Consider the following 17,613-nt stretch of genomic DNA (forward strand, 5'->3'; position numbering starts at 1 on the left):
ATTGATCCCTAGATTTCGCCGGTGCCTTCGATAGGGTCTCCCATCCTTACCTGCTGGCCGTTATGTCGCGCATGGGTTTCGGGGAGCACTTCATAAGAGTCATCCGGCACTTCTTGGATGGAGCAAATTCCACAACCATTGTGAACGGCTGCAGATCACGACCAATTCCCATCAGACGATCAGTTCGACAAGGGTGTCCCTTGTCAGTGTATTTTATCGCTTTGGACCCCGTGCTGCGTGACATCGGACGGATGGTCGATGGTGTTCCTTTCCCAGGCGTCACCTTCCGCAGTGCGGCATACGCGGATGGTGTAGGTGTGTTTGTAGCAAACGCCAGGGACATCGATTCAGTTCGCCGAGTCCTCCACGTTTATGAACGAGCATCCGGTGCCATGTAAAAATCCAACAAAATGGTGCTAATCCCACTAGGACCACGATCATTGACCATCGAGCGCCCATGGTTCCGGATTGTAGGGGAACAGCGTATCTTGGGTCTTGAGGTGACTGCCTGTCCGCAGCGCATGTTAACACTCACGTGCAGGCGGATTCTCACGCGCATCAGAGGACTTTGCGTGAGTCACACTGATCGACGACTCAACCTCCATCAACGAATCCAACTGATTAATACTTACATCCTATAACGGGCATGGTATGTAGCACAACTCCTTACGCTACCGAAACAAACCAGCAGAGCCATCTCACAAACAGTATATTGCCTGTTGTGGCGGCATGCACTATTCATCGTTGATGCACAGACTTGTACACTGCCAAAGGTCGATGGTGGCCTTGGACTCATTGACTTTCCCCGCATATGTGCGGCAATCCTGATTCACCGTATCGCCACTTTGCGTGAGATTGATCCAGGTGGGACAACAGCGGTGCTTTTCGACCGTTATCGCCCACAATCGGCGCGTGAACCAGTATGTTTGACACATATTACATTCCGGATGACGGCAGTCAAGGTCTATTACCTCAATCAAAGTTACGTCCTAACAGTGGCCACCGACAAGGCACGCACATCGAAGCGCCTTTACTAGGCGCTTCGAGAGCCAGCCCACACCACATAAATTGGAGGACAGGCGACCGTCGGTCATCTGGCACCAAGCTTGGGCTAATATCACCCACCCAGCCCTTCCCACAGAAGTTTCAGCGCTATGGTATCGCGTTGTAAACAATTTAATACCCACTAATCATCGCTTGGCGGCCATCCGCCTATGGCCCAAGGCTGCTTGCGGCCGATGTGGTGACGTAGACACCAGAGAGCATCGTCTCTTATGCCCTCACGTCACAGAAGTGTGGGACCTTGCACGTGTGCTATTAGCGCTGATCGGTGGGACTACACTGGACTATGTGCCAATCGACTGGTTCCTTACCCCTGGTATTCAGATCAACCCCCGAAAACGACATAACGCAGTGGTGTGGCTCTTGGGCCACACCATTTTCACGATCTATGACCTTTGCCTCACCGATGCTGTCTCTTTCATGGACTACCTTTGGAGCCAGCATCGCCTGGCGGAATGTGACCGGAAATATACCATTACTTTTGCAAGATTTCTTAAAGTTGCAATGGTTCATGGTTATCAAAAGGTGTTCCAGGCTGAGTAAGGCACCTCGTATAAGAATTGCCTGAGTGTACCCCTGGATCTTTGTCACTCGGACTTTCAAACTACTCTTGACTTAACCATACCCCAGGTTTGATATTGGCCTTCTGGGCATCACTAGAGTAGACTGTTCTATGATACTGATAACATGGAAATTGGTAACATGGAAATTGTGTGAACGTTGTATGAAAAATTATTGGAAAATTGGAAAACACATAATCTATCTTAGAGGATTATTACTTCGTTAATTCTATGGGCTATAGGATTATCTCGCCAGTTTCGTTTGAGTATGCTACCGTCGCTGTTTTTTTTGCGTTCATTTCTGTCTTTATTTATTTCTTTCTATTTAGTTTTTAACATCATCACTTGCCTCACACCTGCAGAGGGAAGTGTGTTTCTGAGGAGTGTGTCGTCGCCCCCTGAGGCATAGCAGAGTATGCCTCCGCTTTTATTTTCGGTTTATGGCAATAAGTCTTGCTGCTAACAACACCCTGCTTTACGTGCTGCGTCGACACTAGAGGATGGCGGCATTTTTGGAGAGGAAAAGGTAGGGCTATAGGGGAGGTAGGAGGGTAAAAAGTGTAGTATCTGTTCTTATCAGCTTAATATCAGATACGTCCTGCATTGCACGACCAGAATATTAAACTCATTTTTGGCTTATGACGGAGTGCTAGGGGCTTGCTCCACCTCTGTCGCGGGTTGGCCCGGCATTGCAGTACCGTCGGGATCGGCCCACCTAATATTAATTAAAACACAGCCTGAAATGGGTTAACATTCTGCAGTGATCAGATATTCCGCTGGTAGCAAAACTTGTCGTAGTTGTTGATGTGCCCAGTAGTTAGTTGCTTACACACCACGATTTCTTTTAATTAATTTAAGATTATCTTAAGAAATTTTTTTTTTTTTTTTTTTTTTTTGCGGTTAGCCGGACCGCACTTGCAGCCGCATTACGCTAGGCTGGTAATTTATGGTGGCACAGGACAGTGCCTTCGGATGCCTCGTTAGCGTCTCTTATGGTCCTATCGCAGATAATTTTAATAATATTTTTTGGAGTTATAACCTTAGCTCCTCGCGAATGTCGTCGTCGTCGCCGCCGCACGCACGCAGAGTACGTGGTACACACGCACACACACATATGCAGTAGGCGGTGGACGATGTAAGCACTCGGCTAGGTGTAGCTCGCGCCAGTATAGCTCGCGCCGGCCTGGCGCTGCTGTGGGGCGGCCTCACGGCTTCTCCACTGGCCTGGCAGCTAGCGGCGTTCAAATGGGAGTCGCAGTTTACTCCTCGACATGGAGGGTGGTACTGGGCTGTTGACGAGTGCTCTCGTATTTTGTCGTTCCCTCCGGCACTTGCTTTTGCGATGTTTTCGACGGTCGCCTGTTGCCATATCGGCCCGCACCACCGTGTGTGACCCCCACATGTGGAGCGTACATGCTGCAAGCATTTAGGCCCTGACACTGCGGTTTTTCATCTCTGGCGGTACTCCGCAAGGATACCGCCCTTCGATTGTGCCATTCCAGCACTAATTGAAGTGCTAGGTTTTCCGGCCTGTTAGGAGACCGCTTCTGCAAAATGTGCGAGGAGATTTTTGCTGGTTGCGAGCTACCCGCCGATTTTCTAGCTGCACGTATTGCCCTTAATCCAAAGGTCACAGGCGACTGTCGGGCTAGAGGCGTACGTCCCATCACCGTTCTTAACACTGTTTATAAGTTGGTGGCACGAAGTGTGGCTTCACGTCTTAAACAGGTGATGAATAAGGTACTTTGTCCCACTCAATCATGTGGCGTTTCGAATCGAACCACCTTCACCGCTGCTTCTATATACCGTGATGCTGTCTTACTCACCCACCGCCGACGCTCGAACCCCGGCTGCAATTGATCCCTAGATTTCGCCGGTGCCTTCGATAGGGTCTCCCATCCTTACCTGCTGGCCGTTATGTCGCGCATGGGTTTCGGGGAGCACTTCATAAGAGTCATCCGGCACTTCTTGGATGGAGCAAATTCCACAACCATTGTGAACGGCTGCAGATCACGACCAATTCCCATCAGACGATCAGTTCGACAAGGGTGTCCCTTGTCAGTGTATTTTATCGCTTTGGACCCCGTGCTGCGTGACATCGGACGGATGGTCGATGGTGTTCCTTTCCCAGGCGTCACCTTCCGCAGTGCGGCATACGCGGATGGTGTAGGTGTGTTTGTAGCAAACGCCAGGGACATCGATTCAGTTCGCCGAGTCCTCCACGTTTATGAACGAGCATCCGGTGCCATGTAAAAATCCAACAAAATGGTGCTAATCCCACTAGGACCACGATCATTGACCATCGAGCGCCCATGGTTCCGGATTGTAGGGGAACAGCGTATCTTGGGTCTTGAGGTGACTGCCTGTCCGCAGCGCATGTTAACACTCACGTGCAGGCGGATTCTCACGCGCATCAGAGGACTTTGCGTGAGTCACACTGATCGACGACTCAACTTCCATCAACGAATCCAACTGATTAATACTTACATCCTATAACGGGCATGGTATGTAGCACAACTCCTTACGCTACCGAAACAAACCAGCAGAGCCATCTCACAAACAGTATATTGCCTGTTGTGGCGGCATGCACTATTCATCGTTGATGCACAGACTTGTACACTGCCAAAGGTCGATGGTGGCCTTGGACTCATTGACTTTCCCCGCATATGTGCGGCAATCCTGATTCACCGTATCGCCACTTTGCGTGAGATTGATCCAGGTGGGACAACAGCGGTGCTTTTCGACCGTTATCGCCCACAATCGGCGCGTGAACCAGTATGTTTGACACATATTACATTCCGGATGACGGCAGTCAAGGTCTATTACCTCAATCAAAGTTACGTCCTAACAGTGGCCACCGACAAGGCACGCACATCGAAGCGCCTTTACTAGGCGCTTCGAGAGCCAGCCCACACCACATAAATTGGAGGACAGGCGACCGTCGGTCATCTGGCACCAAGCTTGGGCTAATATCACCCACCCAGCCCTTCCCACAGAAGTTTCAGCGCTATGGTATCGCGTTGTAAACAATTTAATACCCACTAATCATCGCTTGGCTGCCATCCGCCTATGGCCCTCGGCTGCTTGCGGCCGATGTGGTGACGTAGACACCAGAGGGCATCGTCTCTTATGCCCTCACGTCACAGAAGTGTGGGACCTTGCACGTGTGCTATTAGCGCTGATCGGTGGGACTACACTGGACTATGTGCCAATCGACTGGTTCCTTACCCCTGGTATTCAGATCAACCCCCGAAAACGACATAACGCAGTGGTGTGGCTCTTGGGCCACACCATTTTCACGATCTATGACCTTTGCCTCACCGATGCTGTCTCTTTCATGGACTACCTTTGGAGCCAGCATCGCCTGGCGGAATGTGACCGGAAATATACCATTACTTTTGCAAGATTTCTTAAAGTTGCAATGGTTCATGGTTATCAAAAGGTGTTCCAGGCTGAGTAAGGCACCTCGTATAAGAATTGCCTGAGTGTACCCCTGGATCTTTGTCACTCGGACTTTCAAACTACTCTTGACTTAACCATACCCCAGGTTTGATATTGGCCTTCTGGGCATCACTAGAGTAGACTGTTCTATGATACTGATAACATGGAAATTGGTAACATGGAAATTGTGTGAACGTTGTATGAAAAATTATTGGAAAATTGGAAAACACATAATCTATCTTAGAGGATTATTACTTCGTTAATTCTATGGGCTATAGGATTATCTCGCCAGTTTCGTTTGAGTATGCTACCGTCGCTGTTTTTTTTTGCGTTCATTTCTGTCTTTATTTATTTCTTTCTATTTAGTTTTTAACATCATCACTTGCCTCACACCTGCAGAGGGAAGTGTGTTTCTGAGGAGTGTGTCGTCGCCCCCTGAGGCATAGCAGAGTATGCCTCCGCTTTTATTTTCGGTTTATGGCAATAAGTCTTGCTGCTAACAACACCCTGCTTTACGTGCTGCGTCGACACTAGAGGATGGCGGCATTTTTGGAGAGGAAAAGGTAGGGCTATAGGGGAGGTAGGAGGGTAAAAAGTGTAGTATCTGTTCTTATCAGCTTATTATCTGATACGTCCTGCATTGCACGACCAGAATATTAAACTCATTTTTGGCTTATGACGGAGTGCTAGGGGCTTGCTCCACCTCTGTCGCGGGTTGGCCCGGCATTGCAGTACCGTCGGGATCGGCCCACCTAATATTAATTAAAACACAGCCTGAAATGGGTTAACATTCTGCAGTGATCAGATATTCCGCTGGTAGCAAAACTTGTCGTAGTTGTTGATGTGCCCAGTAGTTAGTTGCTTACACACCACGATTTCTTTTAATTAATTTAAGATTATCTTAAGAAATTTTTTTTTTTTTTTTTTTTTTTTTTTTTGCGGTTAGCCGGACCGCACTTGCAGCCGCATTACGCTAGGCTGGTAATTTATGGTGGCACAGGACAGTGCCTTCGGATGCCTCGTTAGCGTCTCTTATGGTCCTATCGCAGATAATTTTAATAATATTTTTTGGAGTTATAACCTTAGCTCCTCGCGAATGTCGTCGTCGTCGCCGCCGCACGCACGCAGAGTACGTGGTACACACGCACACACACATATGCAGTAGGCGGTGGACGATGTAAGCACTCGGCTAGGTGTAGCTCGCGCCAGTATAGCTCGCGCCGGCCTGGCGCTGCTGTGGGGCGGCCTCACGGCTTCTCCACTGGCCTGGCAGCTAGCGGCGTTCAAATGGGAGTCGCAGTTTACTCCTCGACATGGAGGGTGGTACTGGGCTGTTGACGAGTGCTCTCGTATTTTGTCGTTCCCTCCGGCACTTGCTTTTGCGATGTTTTCGACGGTCGCCTGTTGCCATATCGGCCCGCACCACCGTGTGTGACCCCCACATGTGGAGCGTACATGCTGCAAGCATTTAGGCCCTGACACTGCGGTTTTTCATCTCTGGCGGTACTCCGCAAGGATACCGCCCTTCGATTGTGCCATTCCAGCACTAATTGAAGTGCTAGGTTTTCCGGCCTGTTAGGAGACCGCTTCTGCAAAATGTGCGAGGAGATTTTTGCTGGTTGCGAGCTACCCGCCGATTTTCTAGCTGCACGTATTGCCCTTAATCCAAAGGTCACAGGCGACTGTCGGGCTAGAGGCGTACGTCCCATCACCGTTCTTAACACTGTTTATAAGTTGGTGGCACGAAGTGTGGCTTCACGTCTTAAACAGGTGATGAATAAGGTACTTTGTCCCACTCAATCATGTGGCGTTTCGAATCGAACCACCTTCACCGCTGCTTCTATATACCGTGATGCTGTCTTACTCACCCACCGCCGACGCTCGAACCCCGGCTGCAATTGATCCCTAGATTTCGCCGGTGCCTTCGATAGGGTCTCCCATCCTTACCTGCTGGCCGTTATGTCGCGCATGGGTTTCGGGGAGCACTTCATAAGAGTCATCCGGCACTTCTTGGATGGAGCAAATTCCACAACCATTGTGAACGGCTGCAGATCACGACCAATTCCCATCAGACGATCAGTTCGACAAGGGTGTCCCTTGTCAGTGTATTTTATCGCTTTGGACCCCGTGCTGCGTGACATCGGACGGATGGTCGATGGTGTTCCTTTCCCAGGCGTCACCTTCCGCAGTGCGGCATACGCGGATGGTGTAGGTGTGTTTGTAGCAAACGCCAGGGACATCGATTCAGTTCGCCGAGTCCTCCACGTTTATGAACGAGCATCCGGTGCCATGTAAAAATCCAACAAAATGGTGCTAATCCCACTAGGACCACGATCATTGACCATCGAGCGCCCATGGTTCCGGATTGTAGGGGAACAGCGTATCTTGGGTCTTGAGGTGACTGCCTGTCCGCAGCGCATGTTAACACTCACGTGCAGGCGGATTCTCACGCGCATCAGAGGACTTTGCGTGAGTCACACTGATCGACGACTCAACCTCCATCAACGAATCCAACTGATTAATACTTACATCCTATAACGGGCATGGTATGTAGCACAACTCCTTACGCTACCGAAACAAACCAGCAGAGCCATCTCACAAACAGTATATTGCCTGTTGTGGCGGCATGCACTATTCATCGTTGATGCACAGACTTGTACACTGCCAAAGGTCGATGGTGGCCTTGGACTCATTGACTTTCCCCGCATATGTGCGGCAATCCTGATTCACCGTATCGCCACTTTGCGTGAGATTGATCCAGGTGGGACAACAGCGGTGCTTTTCGACCGTTATCGCCCACAATCGGCGCGTGAACCAGTATGTTTGACACATATTACATTCCGGATGACGGCAGTCAAGGTCTATTACCTCAATCAAAGTTACGTCCTAACAGTGGCCACCGACAAGGCACGCACATCGAAGCGCCTTTACTAGGCGCTTCGAGAGCCAGCCCACACCACATAAATTGGAGGACAGGCGACCGTCGGTCATCTGGCACCAAGCTTGGGCTAATATCACCCACCCAGCCCTTCCCACAGAAGTTTCAGCGCTATGGTATCGCGTTGTAAACAATTTAATACCCACTAATCATCGCTTGGCGGCCATCCGCCTATGGCCCTCGGCTGCTTGCGGCCGATGTGGTGACGTAGACACCAGAGAGCATCGTCTCTTATGCCCTCACGTCACAGAAGTGTGGGACCTTGCACGTGTGCTATTAGCGCTGATCGGTGGGACTACACTGGACTATGTGCCAATCGACTGGTTCCTTACCCCTGGTATTCAGATCAACCCCCGAAAACGACATAACGCAGTGGTGTGGCTCTTGGGCCACACCATTTTCACGATCTATGACCTTTGCCTCACCGATGCTGTCTCTTTCATGGACTACCTTTGGAGCCAGCATCGCCTGGCGGAATGTGACCGGAAATATACCATTACTTTTGCAAGATTTCTTAAAGTTGCAATGGTTCATGGTTATCAAAAGGTGTTCCAGGCTGAGTAAGGCACCTCGTATAAGAATTGCCTGAGTGTACCCCTGGATCTTTGTCACTCGGACTTTCAAACTACTCTTGACTTAACCATACCCCAGGTTTGATATTGGCCTTCTGGGCATCACTAGAGTAGACTGTTCTATGATACTGATAACATGGAAATTGGTAACATGGAAATTGTGTGAACGTTGTATGAAAAATTATTGGAAAATTGGAAAACACATGATCTATCTTAGAGGATTATTACTTCGTTAATTCTATGGGCTATAGGATTATCTCGCCAGTTTCGTTTGAGTATGCTACCGTCGCTGTTTTTTTTTTGCGTTCATTTCTGTCTTTATTTATTTCTTTCTATTTAGTTTTTAACATCATCACTTGCCTCACACCTGCAGAGGGAAGTGTGTTTCTGAGGAGTGTGTCGTCGCCCCCTGAGGCATAGCAGAGTATGCCTCCGCTTTTATTTTCGGTTTATGGCAATAAGTCTTGCTGCTAACAACACCCTGCTTTACGTGCTGCGTCGACACTAGAGGATGGCGGCATTTTTGGAGAGGAAAAGGTAGGGCTATAGGGGAGGTAGGAGGGTAAAAAGTGTAGTATCTGTTCTTATCAGCTTAATATCTGATACGTCCTGCATTGCACGACCAGAATATTAAACTCATTTTTTGCTTATGACGGAGTGCTAGGGGCTTGCTCCACCTCTGTCGCGGGTTGGCCCGGCATTGCAGTACCGTCGGGATCGGCCCACCTAATATTAATTAAAACACAGCCTGAAATGGGTTAACATTCTGCAGTGATCAGATATTCCGCTGGTAGCAAAACTTGTCGTAGTTGTTGATGTGCCCAGTAGTTAGTTGCTTACACACCACGATTTCTTTTAATTAATTTAAGATTATCTTAAGAATTTTTTTTTTTTTTTTTTTTTTTTTTTTTGCGGTTAGCCGGACCGCACTTGCAGCCGCATTACGCTAGGCTGGTAATTTATGGTGGCACAGGACAGTGCCTTCGGATGCCTCGTTAGCGTCTCTTATGGTCCTATCGCAGATAATTTTAATAATATTTTTTGGAGTTATAACCTTAGCTCCTCGCGAACGTCGTCGTCGTCGTCGCCGCCGCACGCACGCAGAGTACGTGGTACACACGCACACACACATATGCAGTAGGCGGTGGACGATGTAAGCACTCGGCTAGGTGTAGCTCGCGCCAGTATAGCTCGCGCCGGCCTGGCGCTGCTGTGGGGCGGCCTCACGGCTTCTCCACTGGCCTGGCAGCTAGCGGCGTTCAAATGGGAGTCGCAGTTTACTCCTCGACATGGAGGGTGGTACTGGGCTGTTGACGAGTGCTCTCGTATTTTGTCGTTCCCTCCGGCACTTGCTTTTGCGATGTTTTCGACGGTCGCCTGTTGCCATATCGGCCCGCACCACCGTGTGTGACCCCCACATGTGGAGCGTACATGCTGCAAGCATTTAGGCCCTGACACTGCGGTTTTTCATCTCTGGCGGTACTCCGCAAGGATACCGCCCTTCGATTGTGCCATTCCAGCACTAATTGAAGTGCTAGGTTTTCCGGCCTGTTAGGAGACCGCTTCTGCAAAATGTGCGAGGAGATTTTTGCTGGTTGCGAGCTATCCGCCGATTTTCTAGCTGCACGTATTGCCCTTAATCCAAAGGTCAAAGGCGACTGTCGGGCTAGAGGCGTACGTCCCATCACCGTTCTTAACACTGTTTATAAGTTGGTGGCACGAAGTGTGGCTTCACGTCTTAAACAGGTGATGAATAAGGTACTTTGTCCCACTCAATCATGTGGCGTTTCGAATCGAACCACCTTCACCGCTGCTTCTATATACCGTGATGCTGTCTTACTCACCCACCGCCGACGCTCGAACCCCGGCTGCAATTGATCCCTAGATTTCGCCGGTGCCTTCGATAGGGTCTCCCATCCTTACCTGCTGGCCGTTATGTCGCGCATGGGTTTCGGGGAGCACTTCATAAGAGTCATCCGGCACTTCTTGGATGGAGCAAATTCCACAACCATTGTGAACGGCTGCAGATCACGACCAATTCCCATCAGACGATCAGTTCGACAAGGGTGTCCCTTGTCAGTGTATTTTATCGCTTTGGACCCCGTGCTGCGTGACATCGGACGGATGGTCGATGGTGTTCCTTTCCCAGGCGTCACCTTCCGCAGTGCGGCATACGCGGATGGTGTAGGTGTGTTTGTAGCAAACGCCAGGGACATCGATTCAGTTCGCCGAGTCCTCCACGTTTATGAACGAGCATCCGGTGCCATGTAAAAATCCAACAAAATGGTGCTAATCCCACTAGGACCACGATCATTGACCATCGAGCGCCCATGGTTCCGGATTGTAGGGGAACAGCGTATCTTGGGTCTTGAGGTGACTGCCTGTCCGCAGCGCATGTTAACACTCACGTGCAGGCGGATTCTCACGCGCATCAGAGGACTTTGCGTGAGTCACACTGATCGACGACTCAACCTCCATCAACGAATCCAACTGATTAATACTTACATCCTATAACGGGCATGGTATGTAGCACAACTCCTTACGCTACCGAAACAAACCAGCAGAGCCATCTCACAAACAGTATATTGCCTGTTGTGGCGGCATGCACTATTCATCGTTGATGCACAGACTTGTACACTGCCAAAGGTCGATGGTGGCCTTGGACTCATTGACTTTCCCCGCATATGTGCGGCAATCCTGATTCACCGTATCGCCACTTTGCGTGAGATTGATCCAGGTGGGACAACAGCGGTGCTTTTCGACCGTTATCGCCCACAATCGGCGCGTGAACCAGTATGTTTGACACATATTACATTCCGGATGACGGCAGTCAAGGTCTATTACCTCAATCAAAGTTACGTCCTAACAGTGGCCACCGACAAGGCACGCACATCGAAGCGCCTTTACTAGGCGCTTCGAGAGCCAGCCCACACCACATAAATTGGAGGACAGGCGACCGTCGGTCATCTGGCACCAAGCTTGGGCTAATATCACCCACCCAGCCCTTCCCACAGAAGTTTCAGCGCTATGGTATCGCGTTGTAAACAATTTAATACCCACTAATCATCGCTTGGCGGCCATCCGCCTATGGCCCTCGGCTGCTTGCGGCCGATGTGGTGACGTAGACACCAGAGAGCATCGTCTCTTATGCCCTCACGTCACAGAAGTGTGGGACCTTGCACGTGTGCTATTAGCGCTGATCGGTGGGACTACACTGGACTATGTGCCAATCGACTGGTTCCTTACCCCTGGTATTCAGATCAACCCCCGAAAACGACATAACGCAGTGGTGTGGCTCTTGGGCCACACCATTTTCACGATCTATGACCTTTGCCTCACCGATGCTGTCTCTTTCATGGACTACCTTTGGAGCCAGCATCGCCTGGCGGAATGTGACCGGAAATATACCATTACTTTTGCAAGATTTCTTAAAGTTGCAATGGTTCATGGTTATCAAAAGGTGTTCCAGGCTGAGTAAGGCACCTCGTATAAGAATTGCCTGAGTGTACCCCTGGATCTTTGTCACTCGGACTTTCAAACTACTCTTGACTTAACCATACCCCAGGTTTGATATTGGCCTTCTGGGCATCACTAGAGTAGACTGTTCTATGATACTGATAGCATGGAAATTGGTAACATGGAAATTGTGTGAACGTTGTATGAAAAATTATTGGAAAATTGGAAAACACATAATCTATCTTAGAGGATTATTACTTCGTTAATTCTATGGGCTATAGGATTATCTCGCCAGTTTCGTTTGAGTATGCTACCGTCGCTGTTTTTTTTTGCGTTCATTTCTGTCTTTATTTATTTCTTTCTATTTAGTTTTTAACATCATCACTTGCCTCACACCTGCAGAGGGAAGTGTGTTTCTGAGGAGTGTGTCGTCGCCCCCTGAGGCATAGCAGAGTATGCCTCCGCTTTTATTTTCGGTTTATGGCAATAAGTCTTGCTGCTAACAACACCCTGCTTTACGTGCTGCGTCGACACTAGAGGATGGCGGCATTTTTGGAGAGGAAAAGGTAGGGCTATAGGGGAGGTAGGAGGGTAAAAAGTGTAGTATCTGTTCTTATCAGCTTAATATCTGATACGTCCTGCATTGCACGACCAGAATATTAAACTCATTTTTGGCTTATGACGGAGTGCTAGGGGCTTGCTCCACCTCTGTCGCGGGTTGGCCCGGCATTGCAGTACCGTCGGGATCGGCCCACCTAATATTAATTAAAACACAGCCTGAAATGGGTTAACATTCTGCAGTGATCAGATATTCCGCTGGTAGCAAAACTTGTCGTAGTTGTTGATGTGCCCAGTAGTTAGTTGCTTACACACCACGATTTCTTTTAATTAATTTAAGATTATCTTAAGAAATTTTTTTTTTTTTTTTTTTTTTTTTTTTTTGCGGTTAGCCGGACCGCACTTGCAGCCGCATTACGCTAGGCTGGTAATTTATGGTGGCACAGGACAGTGCCTTCGGATGCCTCGTTAGCGTCTCTTATGGTCCTATCGCAGATAATTTTAATAATATTTTTTGGAGTTATAACCTTAGCTCCTCGCGAACGTCGTCGTCGTCGTCGCCGCCGCACGCACGCAGAGTACGTGGTACACACGCACACACACATATGCAGTAGGCGGTGGACGATGTAAGCACTCGGCTAGGTGTAGCTCGCGCCAGTATAGCTCGCGCCGGCCTGGCGCTGCTGTGGGGCGGCCTCACGGCTTCTCCACTGGCCTGGCAGCTAGCGGCGTTCAAATGGGAGTCGCAGTTTACTCCTCGACATGGAGGGTGGTACTGGGCTGTTGACGAGTGCTCTCGTATTTTGTCGTTCCCTCCGGCACTTGCTTTTGCGATGTTTTCGACGGTCGCCTGTTGCCATATCGGCCCGCACCACCGTGTGTGACCCCCACATGTGGAGCGTACATGCTGCAAGCATTTAGGCCCTGACACTGCGGTTTTTCATCTCTGGCGGTACTCCGCAAGGATACCGCCCTTCGATTGTGCCATTCCAGCACTAATTGAAGTGCTAGGTTTTCCGGCCTGTTAGGAGACCGCTTCTGCAAAATGTGCGAGGAGATTTTTGCTGGTTGCGAGCTACCCGCCGATTTTCTAGCTGCACGTATTGCCCTTAATCCAAAGGTCAAAGGCGACTGTCGGGCTAGAGGCGTACGTCCCATCACCGTTCTTAACACTGTTTATAAGTTGGTGGCACGAAGTGTGGCTTCACGTCTTAAACAGGTGATGAATAAGGTACTTTGTCCCACTCAATCATGTGGCGTTTCGAATCGAACCACCTTCACCGCTGCTTCTATATACCGTGATGCTGTCTTACTCACCCACCGCCGACGCTCGAACCCCGGCTGCAATTGATCCCTAGATTTCGCCGGTGCCTTCGATAGGGTCTCCCATCCTTACCTGCTGGCCGTTATGTCGCGCATGGGTTTCGGGGAGCACTTCATAAGAGTCATCCGGCACTTCTTGGATGGAGCAAATTCCACAACCATTGTGAACGGCTGCAGATCACGACCAATTCCCATCAGACGATCAGTTCGACAAGGGTGTCCCTTGTCAGTGTATTTTATCGCTTTGGACCCCGTGCTGCGTGACATCGGACGGATGGTCGATGGTGTTCCTTTCCCAGGCGTCACCTTCCGCAGTGCGGCATACGCGGATGGTGTAGGTGTGTTTGTAGCAAACGCCAGGGACATCGATTCAGTTCGCCGAGTCCTCCACGTTTATGAACGAGCATCCGGTGCCATGTAAAAATCCAACAAAATGGTGCTAATCCCACTAGGACCACGATCATTGACCATCGAGCGCCCATGGTTCCGGATTGTAGGGGAACAGCGTATCTTGGGTCTTGAGGTGACTGCCTGTCCGCAGCGCATGTTAACACTCACGTGCAGGCGGATTCTCACGCGCATCAGAGGACTTTGCGTGAGTCACACTGATCGACGACTCAACCTCCATCAACGAATCCAACTGATTAATACTTACATCCTATAACGGGCATGGTATGTAGCACAACTCCTTACGCTACCGAAACAAACCAGCAGAGCCATCTCACAAACAGTATATTGCCTGTTGTGGCGGCATGCACTATTCATCGTTGATGCACAGACTTGTACACTGCCAAAGGTCGATGGTGGCCTTGGACTCATTGACTTTCCCCGCATATGTGCGGCAATCCTGATTCACCGTATCGCCACTTTGCGTGAGATTGATCCAGGTGGGACAACAGCGGTGCTTTTCGACCGTTATCGCCCACAATCGGCGCGTGAACCAGTATGTTTGACACATATTACATTCCGGATGACGGCAGTCAAGGTCTATTACCTCAATCAAAGTTACGTCCTAACAGTGGCCACCGACAAGGCACGCACATCGAAGCGCCTTTACTAGGCGCTTCGAGAGCCAGCCCACACCACATAAATTGGAGGACAGGCGACCGTCGGTCATCTGGCACCAAGCTTGGGCTAATATCACCCACCCAGCCCTTCCCACAGAAGTTTCAGCGCTATGGTATCGCGTTGTAAACAATTTAATACCCACTAATCATCGCTTGGCGGCCATCCGCCTATGGCCCTCGGCTGCTTGCGGCCGATGTGGTGACGTAGACACCAGAGAGCATCGTCTCTTATGCCCTCACGTCACAGAAGTGTGGGACCTTGCACGTGTGCTATTAGCGCTGATCGGTGGGACTACACTGGACTATGTGCCAATCGACTGGTTCCTTACCCCTGGTATTCAGATCAACCCCCGAAAACGACATAACGCAGTGGTGTGGCTCTTGGGCCACACCATTTTCACGATCTATGACCTTTGCCTCACCGATGCTGTCTCTTTCATGGACTACCTTTGGAGCCAGCATCGCCTGGCGGAATGTGACCGGAAATATACCATTACTTTTGCAAGATTTCTTAAAGTTGCAATGGTTCATGGTTATCAAAAGGTGTTCCAGGCTGAGTAAGGCACCTCGTATAAGAATTGCCTGAGTGTACCCCTGGATCTTTGTCACTCGGACTTTCAAACTACTCTTGACTTAACCATACCCCAGGTTTGATATTGGCCTTCTGGGCATCACTAGAGTAGACTGTTCTATGATACTGATAACATGGAAATTGGTAACATGGAAATTGTGTGAACGTTGTATGAAAAATTATTGGAAAATTGGAAAACACATGATCTATCTTAGAGGATTATTACTTCGTTAATTCTATGGGCTATAGGATTATCTCGCCAGTTTCGTTTGAGTATGCTACCGTCGCTGTTTTTTTTTTGCGTTCATTTCTGTCTTTATTTATTTCTTTCTATTTAGTTTTTAACATCATCACTTGCCTCACACCTGCAGAGGGAAGTGTGTTTCTGAGGAGTGTGTCGTCGCCCCCTGAGGCATAGCAGAGTATGCCTCCGCTTTTATTTTCGGTTTATGGCAATAAGTCTTGCTGCTAACAACACCCTGCTTTACGTGCTGCGTCGACACTAGAGGATGGCGGCATTTTTGGAGAGGAAAAGGTAGGGCTATAGGGGAGGTAGGAGGGTAAAAAGTGTAGTATCTGTTCTTATCAGCTTAATATCTGATACGTCCTGCATTGCACGACCAGAATATTAAACTCATTTTTGGCTTATGACGGAGTGCTAGGGGCTTGCTCCACCTCTGTCGCGGGTTGGCCCGGCATTGCAGTACCGTCGGGATCGGCCCACCTAATATTAATTAAAACACAGCCTGAAATGGGTTAACATTCTGCAGTGATCAGATATTCCGCTGGTAGCAAAACTTGTCGTAGTTGTTGATGTGCCCAGTAGTTAGTTGCTTACACACCACGATTTCTTTTAATTAATTTAAGATTATCTTAAGAATTTTTTTTTTTTTTTTTTTTTTTTTTTTTGCGGTTAGCCGGACCGCACTTGCAGCCGCATTACGCTAGGCTGGTAATTTATGGTGGCACAGGACAGTGCCTTCGGATGCCTCGTTAGCGTCTCTTATGGTCCTATCGCAGATAATTTTAATAATATTTTTTGGAGTTATAACCTTAGCTCCTCGCGAACGTCGTCGTCGTCGTCGCCGCCGCACGCACGCAGAGTACGTGGTACACACGCACACACACATATGCAGTAGGCGGTGGACGATGTAAGCACTCGGCTAGGTGTAGCTCGCGCCAGTATAGCTCGCGCCGGCCTGGCGCTGCTGTGGGGCGGCCTCACGGCTTCTCCACTGGCCTGGCAGCTAGCGGCGTTCAAATGGGAGTCGCAGTTTACTCCTCGACATGGAGGGTGGTACTGGGCTGTTGACGAGTGCTCTCGTATTTTGTCGTTCCCTCCGGCACTTGCTTTTGCGATGTTTTCGACGGTCGCCTGTTGCCATATCGGCCCGCACCACCGTGTGTGACCCCCACATGTGGAGCGTACATGCTGCAAGCATTTAGGCCCTGACACTGCGGTTTTTCATCTCTGGCGGTACTCCGCAAGGATACCGCCCTTCGATTGTGCCATTCCAGCACTAATTGAAGTGCTAGGTTTTCCGGCCTGTTAGGAGACCGCTTCTGCAAAATGTGCGAGGAGATTTTTGCTGGTTGCGAGCTACCCGCCGATTTTCTAGCTGCACGTATTGCCCTTAATCCAAAGGTCAAAGGCGACTGTCGGGCTAGAGGCGTACGTCCCATCACCGTTCTTAACACTGTTTATAAGTTGGTGGCACGAAGTGTGGCTTCACGTCTTAAACAGGTGATGAATAAGGTACTTTGTCCCACTCAATCATGTGGCGTTTCGAATCGAACCACCTTCACCGCTGCTTCTATATACCGTGATGCTGTCTTACTCACCCACCGCCGACGCTCGAACCCCGGCTGCAATTGATCCCTAGATTTCGCCGGTGCCTTCGATAGGGTCTCCCATCCTTACCTGCTGGCCGTTATGTCGCGCATGGGTTTCGGGGAGCACTTCATAAGAGTCATCCGGCACTTCTTGGATGGAGCAAATTCCACAACCATTGTGAACGGCTGCAGATCACGACCAATTCCCATCAGACGATCAGTTCGACAAGGG

General features: G+C 49.6%; 5 pseudogenes; all 5 read left to right on the top strand.

The window, feature by feature from the left end:
• The first annotated feature begins 2,130 nt into the window (after window positions 1-2,130).
• On the top strand, window positions 2,131-2,342 carry LOC126423522 (U2 spliceosomal RNA; annotated as a pseudogene).
• Window positions 2,343-5,608: 3,266 nt separating this feature from the next.
• On the top strand, window positions 5,609-5,820 carry LOC126422934 (U2 spliceosomal RNA; annotated as a pseudogene).
• Window positions 5,821-9,092: 3,272 nt separating this feature from the next.
• LOC126421783 (U2 spliceosomal RNA) lies at window positions 9,093-9,304 on the top strand (annotated as a pseudogene).
• Window positions 9,305-12,577: 3,273 nt separating this feature from the next.
• On the top strand, window positions 12,578-12,789 carry LOC126421650 (U2 spliceosomal RNA; annotated as a pseudogene).
• A 3,276-nt stretch (window positions 12,790-16,065) lies between these two features.
• Window positions 16,066-16,277, top strand: LOC126421573 (U2 spliceosomal RNA; annotated as a pseudogene).
• Window positions 16,278-17,613: the final 1,336 nt, after the last annotated feature.

The sequence above is a fragment of the Schistocerca serialis genome, chromosome 1 (genome assembly GCF_023864345.2).
Source record: "Schistocerca serialis cubense isolate TAMUIC-IGC-003099 chromosome 1, iqSchSeri2.2, whole genome shotgun sequence".
NCBI lineage: Eukaryota > Metazoa > Arthropoda > Insecta > Orthoptera > Acrididae > Schistocerca > Schistocerca serialis.